This window comes from Apium graveolens, chromosome 5, assembly GCF_009905375.1.
Source record: "Apium graveolens cultivar Ventura chromosome 5, ASM990537v1, whole genome shotgun sequence".
Lineage (NCBI taxonomy): Eukaryota > Viridiplantae > Streptophyta > Magnoliopsida > Apiales > Apiaceae > Apium > Apium graveolens.
The window spans coordinates 173,505,186-173,514,498 of record NC_133651.1 but is presented as its reverse complement, the minus strand read 5'-3'; the positions used below and the strand labels follow the sequence as shown (position 1 = coordinate 173,514,498).

The following is a 9,313-nucleotide window of genomic DNA, read 5'->3' as shown; positions in this document are numbered from 1 at the left end:
CTACCATCCCTGGCGACCATACATGTAGCTGTACAAGACTGGATGGTGGCTCAGCTTAACGCTGAGATCACTGCGGCACCTGCCCGTATTGTGGAGTTAAGCCAGGCACTAACAGCTGAGAGTGCCATCAGACTAGGATATCCAGGGGACTTCAGAGCTGCTTCCCCATCCATAGCACGCAGGGAGATTGATGGGATCGAGCTCCGTACCCGGGTTCAGATGAGGATGACGGCGATTGGAGGATACATCCCGGTAGTTGATGCAGAGCTGATGTTGGCATGAGTGATAAGTGGATTTTATATCCACTTAGAATGCTTTATTACAATCTTAAATTGGTGTTTTGGATTCAAATTGTTGGTATTTTGATGTGTTTTTGTGTATTGCATTTCAGGTATCAGTTTTATGAAGAAAAGAGCTTTTAAAGTAAATATGATAAAAAGTTATCAGATTTGGATTCCAATTCCATTGTCAAGTTGTAGAGAATCCCGTTAGCTTCGCGTGGACAGTTGAATCGCCTAATTCTAACAAGTAGAACTCAAGTTATGGGCAAAACAAGATTCATCAGAATTTTTCCAAACAGGCTGCAGGCGCCCGCCTTGGATGTGGGACAGCTACTTGGGAGCTGAGGCGCCCGCCTGGGGAGCTGACTGAGGCGCGGCTGGTCGCTGATTTTGCTGAAAAACCCTATTTTAGTGGAATTTAACGATTTTAAGGGTCCAAGTCCCCTAGGTGCGTATATATACTTAAAAAAAGGGTTTTCATCATCCGGGAAGATTGGGATACCAAGGAGAAGACCTAAAAGCACAAAACAACTCCGAAAAAGAAGATCTTGTTTTCAACTTGTGATTCTTTGAATTAGTTGTAACTTTGGGTGCTCATTTTCGTTCTTGTTGAACCTAGATCTCGTTTATTCGTACTTTAATTATTATCCAGTTTATTAAGACCTTGTTTATACCATGCTTTCATTGGAACCTATGGTGATGATGAGTTCAATTATGGACTAATCGTTATCATGGGATTCTAGCGGATTTACTTATGGATTTTAATAATTAATTTATTTCGATATCTTTGTGTGTGGTGATTGATTGATATCCTAGTATTGGTTGTGCTTATTCGTCTTATGTGCGTAGCTAACATATCAGTTAGCGTGTTAATCTATATTGAAGCGACAATGAATATAGAGGTTTAGAACTTGCCATGCTAGCATAGGTTCATGTATTTGTTATGCATGATTCGTAGGTAATTTTAACCATCTTACTTGCCCTATGTAATCAAGATCGATAACTTATGCTTAAACCGTTATGTTGTCAAATTTTATAGACATATAGGGTCTCAATAAAATTGGTGCATATTCAGCTTCTATCTCTTTTGTGGATGTCTGGTAGAATGGTACTCGTGCAACGAAAGTTGGCGTTTATCAGTTTCGTATTATCTGATTAGTGTCATCACCATCACATGCTAAGGTTAAGAATGAAAAGGCTATTGAATGAAGTAGTAAGGAAGTTAGAATCCTATGTTTGTCATATATATTAATTCAACCTCAATTCTCTTAGTTAATGTTATGTAATATAATCTCCTAGTTTAATAAAAACCCAATTTGTTATTTGTCTTAGCATTGAGCGATAACCATACATTGTTGCATAGGTGCATAAATTGAACTTAATCTAAACCAGTCTCTATGGGAATGAATCTGATTTATATCTTGTACTACTTGCGAACGCGTATACTTGCGTGAATATTAGCACGTGTTTTCGCCCTAACAAGTTTTTGGCGCCGCTGTCGGGGACTCGGTGTTAATTTTTAGTTTATATGCTTGTCATCAGTGGTCGTTAAATTTCACTGACTCGGACTCTTTTACTCTCACGGTTTATTTGTTTGTGTTTCAGGTACTCATTACAATGGGAGATCCAGCAGCACGAACGAAAGCCTTGATGGATTTTTCTCAACCCAAGGTCAATGACATTCAATCAAGCATTATCAGGCTAGCTATCACAACTAATACCATTGAGATTAAGCCTGGCATAATTCAATGGGTACATAATTCAGTCCAGTTTGGGGGTTATCCAACGGAAGATCCCAATACGCACATTAGGGATTTCATAGAGATCTGCGACACCTTCAAGTTCAACGGTGTTTCTGAAGATGCTGTGAAGCTGAGACTGTTCCCATTCTCTCTGAGGGACAAGGGTAAGAGCTGGTTACACTCTCTACCAGCGGGTTTGATTACTACTTGGGAAGATCTTGCTCAGAAGTTTCTTACTAAATTCTTCCCTATGGCGAAGACAGCTACACTCAGGAATGCTATTACTCAATTTGCGCAGCAAATGGGAGAATCTTTGTGTGAAGCTTGGGAGTGCTACAAGGAGATGCTTAGGAAGTGTCCTCATCATGGAATGCCTGATTGGATGATCATCACTTATTTTTATAATGGGTTGGGAGCACAGTCCAGACCCGTGCTCGATACAGCATCAGGTGGAGCATTATGGGCAAAGAGCTATGAGGAAGCTTATGATCTAATTGAACTGATTGCTGCTAATGAATATCAGTATCCAACCCAGAGATGTCCACAGGGCAAGGTAGTAGGAGTTCTTGAAGTGAATACAGCTACGGCTATCACTGCTTAACTTATGGCATTATCTATGAAGATCGATTCTCTGGCTAACTATGGTGTTAATCATATAACCAGTATTTGTGAGCTATGTGCAGGTTCGCATGTGACGGAGAAATGCGCTATATCTAGTGACTCAGCTCAGTTTGTGAGCAACTTTCAGAGATCGCAGCAACCAGTTCCAGACACTTATCATACTGACAACTGGAATCATCCTAACTTCAGCTAGAGCAACAATCAGAATGCGATGCAACAGCCGTTCCAGCAGTTTGGAAATAAGCTATTCAACCCTCCTGGTTTTCAGCAACAAATTAAACCAAAACAACATACTCATGGTGCATGTCTATCTTCGAATGAAAAATATGAATTAGAGGAGTTGGGGCTTATGTGCAAAAACCAGGCTCTTATATGCCAAATCCAGGCTGTTTCTATCAAGACTCTGGAGAACCAAATAGGGCAAATTGCTAATGCCTTATTGAATCGACCACCAGGAACGCTTCCTAGTGATACAGAAATAAATCCAGGCAAGAGGGAAGTTGAAGAACAGGTGAATGCCATCACCTTAAGGTCTGGAAAGGTTGCAAGCCCCCAAATTCAGCAAGACGAAAAGCCTGAAAAATCTCAAGTTTCAGAAAATGCAGTTGTGGATGAAGAAGAAGTGCAGAAGGAAGCATAGGTGGAACCAAGGAAGACTACTGTGGAACACACTCTTCCTGAGGGTAATACAGGGGAGAAACATATCTATCCTCCACCTCCTTTTCCTAAGAGGCTGTAGAAGAAAAAGCTGGATAAGTAGTTTGAGAAGTTTCTGGAGGTGTTCAAGAAACTTCATATCAACATACCTTTCGCTGAAGCTCTTGAACAGATGCCTAGCTATGCGAGGTTTATGAAAGGTATTCTCTCTCGGAAAGTAAAGCTCGATGACTTAGAGACCGTTGCTCTAACAGAGGAATACAGTGTTGTACTGCAACAAAAGTTGCCTCCGAAGCTTAAAGATCCTGGAAGCTTCACTATTCCTTGCACCATCGGAAACTTGTCATTCGACAAATGTTATGTGATTTAGGAGCTAGCATCAATCTGATGCCCTTATCTATCTTCAAGAAGCTTGGTCTGCCTGATCCAAAACCAACATACATGTCATTGCAACTAGTTGACCGTTCCATCGCTTATCCATGACGTAAAGTGGAGGATGTCTTGGTTAAGGTGGATAAACTCTTCTTCCCTGCTGACTTTGTAATTCTTGATTTCGAGGAATATAAGAAGATTCCCATTATCTTGGGAAGACCATTCTTGGCTACAGGCTGAACTATGATCGATGTGCAAAAAGGAGAGCTTATGATGAAGGTTCATGATCAGATGGTCACTTTTAATGTGTTCAAGGAAATAAAGTTACCCACAGCTAAAGAGGAGTGCTTTAAAGTAGAGTGCGTCGACTCTGTAGTAAATTCTGCAGATAAAGAGGGAGCAGAGCAATTGCAGGTTTTGAATGCACCTTCGTGGATGAGGAAGTTGGATATGCCATTCGATTCTCTTGGGTTAGCAGAGCTGAAAATTTCTCAGGAGCGTTTTGAACCATTTATTCAAGAAGCTCCCACATTTGAGCTCAACCGAAAGCCAGATCACTTTAGTTATTCATTCTTAGGTGCACCCCATGATAAGGGGTTGGGATATATTTTTGATGATGTAGAGAGTGGCTGTACGGATCTTCTAGTGCCTATAGAGGGTTCTTCTCATGCGCCACAGACAGTTGGTAGGTTTGGTCTTGGTGATGAGCAGTGCAGGCGAGTGACTAGGCATATGGAGGCCATGCACGACATTCACCATCGTTTTGCTAAAGATTTAACATGCGCTTTCGGTACTGTTGTCCGAGACACTGGTAGCGAGGTTGATTGGCCACCTGATCCTCCACCCGAGGATGGTGATCTTTCCGACGACTAGGTATGCCTGAAATCCTTATTATTACCTTCAATTAGGACATTGAAAATTTTAAGTTAGGGGGTGATAATGTAAGGATTAGTAGTGTGTGTGTCCATATGGATTCATATATATTCATATTGCATGTTTAGTTGTAGTTTATTCATATTTTTGCATCATTGTTCATTTAGGACATATTTGTTTATTTTTATGTGATTTCATATAGTTGCATTTGCATGCATATTTAGCATGATCCCTTAAGATGAACTATGATATTTGATAAGTTTATGTTGATTTAAGTGTAGTGATGACGAATAGATGGATGTTTAAGTCCTAATGAATTAATTTGCATGCCAGAAATAAATATTTTCATAAAGTCTTATAGGGTTGCTTTTGATCTAGATCATGATCATACTTGTTTGTTATTGAGATTTAATCACTTGGTTATATTTAGAATTTGTGATATTCTCGTAATGACGTAAAAACTTATTCGGAGAAAAACTTGGATTTCATTGTTAGTTATTATAAGGCTAGGCGTCAAATGGCTAGTAGCCGGCTCATATTTTTATGCATAGTCTAGGGTTGAATGAGATGGAGCGAAACGCACTCATTCAGAAATTATTGAAAAAAAAGAAAAAGGAGAAAAAAAAGAAAAAAAAATTATGGGTTTATGCAAAATTGATCAAGAGTGAGCTCTTTAATATTCGACTTATTAAGTTCTAGGGGACTTTGTGCCTAGTGACCTAAGGCTTTTTATAGTCTGGGATCCGCTAACCTAACGCTCGCTACATGGGTATTATTGCATAAGTCTTTTGGGACCTCATTCATTGCACGGTCAAATAAGCATCTTTGTTATGTGTTCAATAATAGTGTGAATCCTTGTATAACTCTAGTAGAAAGGAGGTGTTGTGAGTCATAATGCGTTTATTGTCTATTCTATTTATAAACTTTTGATTGTTTGAATGATATATAAGTTATGGTTATTGATCTAGTATCGAGAGATATCTGTTAAGCATTCCACACACGCACGTTTCTGGTTTATGAGTTGGTTTGTGGGATTTATTCGAACTCTGTTTTAAGTCATTGCATTGTTAGAGGCATTGGCTTATTCATATGGTTATGGTTATTCTGAGGGGATCGATTGCATTATCATTTAGTTGCATTCACGTAGTTGCATTCATGCATTAGGTTTGTTTTGTAGTTTTGAGTCTGTTTATGCTTGAGGACAAGCATCGATTCAAGTTTGGGGGTGTGATAAGTGGATTTTATATCCACTTGGAACGCTTTATTACAAGCTTAAATTGGTATTTTGGACTCAAGTTATTGGTATTTTGATGTGTTTTTGTGTTATTGCATTTCAAGTATTAGTTATATGAAGAAAAGAGCTTTTAAAGGAAATATGATAAAAATTGATCAGATTTGGAATCTAAGGCCATTGTCAAGTTGTAGAGAATCTTGTTAGCTTTGCGTGGACAGTTGAATCGCCTAATTCTGGCGAGTAGAACTCAAGTTATGGCCAAAACAAGATTCATCAAAATTTTTCCAAACAGGCTGCAGGCCCCCGCTTGGGATTTGGGGCGGCCGCTTGGGAGCTGAGGCGCCCACCTGGAGAGTTGAGGCGCCCGCCTGGAGAGCTGAGGCGGCCGACTAAGGCGTGGTTGGTCGCTAATTTCGCTGAAAAACCCTATTTGAGTGGAATTTGACGATTTTAAGGGTCCAGGTCCACTAGGGGCGTATATATACTTACAAAAAGGGTTTTCATCATCCGGGAAGATTGGGATACCAAGGAGAAGACCTAGAAGCACTGAACAACTCCGAAAAAGAAGATCTTATTTTCAACTTGTGATTCTTTGAATTAGTTGTAACTTTGGATGCTCGTTTTCGTTCTTGTTGAACCTAGATCTCGTTTATTCGTACTTTAATTATTATTCAGTTTATTAAGACCTTGTTTATACCATGCTTTCATTGGAACCCATGGTGACGATGATTTCAATTATGGACTAATTATTATTATAGGATTCTAGCGGATTTACTTATGGATTTCAATAATTAATTTGTTTCGATATCTTTCTGTGTGTTGATTGATTGATATCCTAGTATTGGTTGTGCTTATTCGTCTTATGTGCATAGCTAATATATAAGATAGTGTGTTAATCTCTATTGAAGCGATAGTGAATATAGAGGTTTAGAACTTGCCATGCTAGCATAGGTTCATGTATTTGTTATGCATGATTCGTAGGTAATTTTAACCATCTTACTTGCCCTATGTAATCAAGATAGATAACTTATGCTTAAACCGTTGTGTTGTCAAATTCTATAGACATATAGGGTCTCAATATAATGGGTGTCTATTCAGCTTCTATCTCTTTTGTGGATGTCTGGTAGAATTGTACTCATGCAACGAAAGTTGGCGTTTATCAGTTTCGTGTTATCTGATTAGTGTCATCACCATCACATGCTAAGCTTAAGAACGAAAAGGCTATTGAATGAAGTAGTAATGAAGTTAGAATCCTATGTTTGCTATATATATTAATTCAACCTCAATTCTCTTAGTTAATGTTATTTCGTATAATCTCTTAGTTTAATAAAAATCCAATTTGTTATTTGTCTTAGCATTGAGCGATAACCGTACATTATTGCATAGGTGCATAAATTGAACTTAACCTAAACCAGTCTCTGTGGGAACGAATCTGATTTATATCTTATACTACTTGCGAAGGCATATACTTGCATGAATATTAGCGCGTGTTTTCGCCCTAATAAGGAGCGATGAGGAGGGTGTGTGACCTCACGCGCAGTGACAGTGACTGAGGGACTAGTGACTAATTCTTGACCTTGAAGAAGGCTGGGTGACTTGTCACCAATTTTGATAGGATAGCTAGTAGTAGATAGAATTCCTAGCCTTTCAGGGTTCTCGACATATGTATTTGCATTTCAGTATCCAGGACATGTAATGATGTATTATAATCAGGCTATGTATGAACTCGGTTAGTTATTTTGTCCCCAAGATATAATTGGGAGACCCTATGGTATATATATCTAGCAGTTATTTAGAAATGGATTTCCACATTCTTGCACCTAATAGAAATATGCTAGATAATACGTGACATGCGTACATATGAATAAATTAATCCAACTGTAATAATTGCAACTATATTGACAAATTTTCATTATCAGAACAATGCCACCCCGTAGAAGAGGAACCAGGGCATAGCCCGCAGAATCTGTTAACCAACAACGGAATGAACCTGACCGTGTAGTGAATGGAGAAAGTGAAGAGGACCTAGACTGCAATGAATATGATGAGGAAGAATATGTAGAAGAAGAGGCTGAGGATACCCATCAGGAAAGGAACCCCATAAATGAGTTTATGGAACTTTTAAGAGCAAATCTAAACCAACAGCCTATTTCACCACAGCCGAATGCTGCCCAACAGACTGCAACCACTGTCTTCAGGGCTTTCAAATCTCTCAAACCCCCAGAGTTTCTAGGATCTGCCGACCCCGTTGAAGCACGGGCCTGGCTCAAAGAGATAGAAAAGTCCTTCGAGATACTAGGTATAGAGGAATGGTACAAGACTATTTTCACTTCTTACATGCTGAAAGGAGAAGCTTATTACTGGGGGGAGTCCAAACGAAACCTAGAGACTGATGTTGTGATTCAATGGGATAGATTCACCCGACTATTCTTAGAAAAGTATTTCCCTAGGTTTATGGAAACCCAGATGGAGATTAAGTTTCTAGAGTTGAAACAGGATAAGATGACTGTGGCAGAGTATGAGGCCAAGTTTACTGAGCTATCATGATTTGTGCATGAGTTCGTGAATACCGAAGAGAAGAAGACGCGAAGGTTTCATCTTGGTCTGAAACAGTGGATTCAGAACCGAGTGGCAGTACTAGAGCTGACAGATTATGCCACCTTAGTGTAGAAAGCCTCGATTGTTGAAGCTAGAAGTGAGCAGAGTGTTAAGGAAAAAGAAAATAGGAAGAGGAAGATAGGAAGCCAAGGCGGAGGAGGAGGAGTAGGAACCGGGAACAGGAGCCTTCCAAGCAAGTTCGTCAGGGGAGTGGTGTCCCAACCTGCACGAGGCCCCGGATTCAGAAAGGCCCCAAGTGAGAATGTTGGCCAGGGTGGCGGACAATCTAGGGAAACATTTCATAGCCAACCCCGTGCCCTAATACCCGAATGTCAAACATGTGGAAAGAGACACCTTGGAGTGTGCACCCAGGCGAGAGCCCCTCTGAAATATTACAGGTGCGACCAACCCGGACACCTTGCCAACAACTGCACCCGACCCAATGTGACATGTTTCCAATGTGGGAAGGTAGGACACATGAGAAAGGATTTCCCAATATTAAATCCCCCAGCCTCAGGGATGAGCAGAGCTACATCTAACCTGCCCCCAGCTACTAGGACCTTCAACATGACCGTTCATGATGTTGTCCGAAACACTGACGTGATAGCAGGTACCCTTCTGTTAAATTCCGAACATGCAAATGTCCTATTTGATTCTGGAGCAACCAAGTCATTTATATCTCAAGATTTTGCTAAAAAGTTAAAACTTAACTCCATACCCATACGTGAGGTATTACAAGTGGAAATAGCAAACAAAGAAATAATTCATGTAAATCAAGTACACCCTAAATGCAAGTTGAAATTAGAAGGAAGATTCTTCGAAGTTGACCTAATCCCATTTGTGTTAGGAGAATTTGATGTAATCCTAGGAATGGATTGGTTATCAAGTAATGGAGCTCAAATATATTATGAATGGAAGAGGGTAAAGATAAGAGC

At 39.8% G+C, this 9,313-nt stretch overlaps 1 non-coding gene across 1 annotated transcript; it reads right to left on the bottom strand.

Moving 5' to 3' along the window:
- Positions 1–2,288: 2,288 nt before the first annotated feature.
- On the bottom strand, positions 2,289–2,395 carry LOC141663074 (small nucleolar RNA R71). The gene has a single exon (XR_012551160.1). It is a non-coding gene; the product is annotated as a small nucleolar RNA R71 (small nucleolar RNA).
- Positions 2,396–9,313: the final 6,918 nt, after the last annotated feature.